Source organism: Panthera leo, chromosome B3 (assembly GCF_018350215.1).
Source record: "Panthera leo isolate Ple1 chromosome B3, P.leo_Ple1_pat1.1, whole genome shotgun sequence".
Classification (NCBI taxonomy): domain Eukaryota; kingdom Metazoa; phylum Chordata; class Mammalia; order Carnivora; family Felidae; genus Panthera; species Panthera leo.
In genome coordinates, this window is record NC_056684.1 from 33,586,291 (window position 1) to 33,587,652 (window position 1,362).

At 54.8% G+C, this 1,362-nt stretch overlaps 1 long non-coding RNA gene across 1 annotated transcript; it reads right to left on the reverse strand.

The window, feature by feature from the left end:
• Positions 1–327: 327 nt before the first annotated feature.
• On the reverse strand, positions 328–1,352 carry LOC122221834. The gene is made up of 2 exons (XR_006203455.1): positions 846–1,352; positions 328–470 (listed from the first exon to the last, which is right to left on the reverse strand). It is a non-coding gene; the product is annotated as an uncharacterized LOC122221834 (long non-coding RNA).
• Positions 1,353–1,362: the final 10 nt, after the last annotated feature.

The window sequence follows — 1,362 nt, forward strand, 5'->3', positions numbered from 1 at the left end:
TAAAATGCAACATAGTCTAGCACTGGCCAGATCACTGACACCTCCACCCCCCACTGTTGTTCACCACTGTTTTTAGTTCGTCCTTAGCTCAGGGCCAACCAACTTCCCATCTACAACCAAGGGGACCAGCAAAGGCTTCCGGAAGAAATTAAAGGATTCTGTGGCAAACAAAAACGCACTTTTAGGCTGTCACTTTCTGGTCCCAGCTTATCTGAACTAACAGGAAAGCGGAATGGAAGGCCTTTGATTCAGGGCAAGGCAGGTGTCTGCCTGATCAAGTCACATCCATTGTCTAGTTTTCCAGGAAAAGGAAAGACCCTAAGAGAATATGGTCTTAACGATTTTTAATGAGGCAGCGTTGTATCTGTTCTCAAAACTTGGCTTCATGAAGGCAAGAATTAACAGCTGTTTCATTGATAAACTGCCTTCATCATTGGTTGTTGACTAGCCCTCGGAAAGTCGGAAAATACCTTGGAGAAAAATGTAAGAAAAGCTCTAACAATATTGATTTAAATATATGAGGTTGAAAACAAAAGTGCTGATTCCTGCAGTTTATCAACTCTAACACTCTGACTTGATATTTCCTGATGGTCACTTCTACACTAATATTAATGCCTTCTATTCGCTTTCTACTCTCAGGCCTTCGCTCTGCAGGATCCTAGCCCCAACTAAAGTATTCACCTGGCCCCCAAATAGTCCTTTCTTGTAGCCCTAAGAACACAAAGGCCTCGCGCTCCCGCTCCACGCACACTCCGCCCTCCCCAGTCGTCCCTAACCCCGCTCCATTGCGGGAGCCCTTCCGAAGGCGACCTCCAACCGTCCCAGGAGTCTCTATCTCTCCGCACCTTCTGATCCCATCTCGGGCTCCCTAACTGCCTGTGCGGCACGGTTTCCGAGGTGTGTGCTGGGGCGGGCACCCGGAGGGATGGGGAGTCGCAGGACAGGGCTGGGGGAATGCTGCCGAGGATCCATAAATCTCGCACTGCCCGGTTAGGCCAGGACAGCTGGGGCAGCCTGGGCCGAGGGTCAAGAGAAGAGCCCTCGTCCAGCACTCCAAGCTGGCAGCAACAGGTGGTGGCCCCGGGGGTCTGGGAGGGAGGTCCCCGGAGCTCCCGGGGCGGGCCCCGCTGCCTCGCCACTTCCTCATTGGCCTGCGCAGAGCGTTCCTGCCGAGACTTTTATGTAACGTGTCCTTCCGCCACGGAATGTAGTCCTCCCCTAAAGGGCAACCTGGCAGCGCGTTGGGTGCCGCGGCACTTCCTCCTGAAGGTGACTGCGCCCCGCGAGGAAGCGGAGGGGCGGGGCCCGGCGAGCCGGGAGCCAGGATTGGGTGCGGGGCGGGGCGGCGGAGGGATTGCGGCG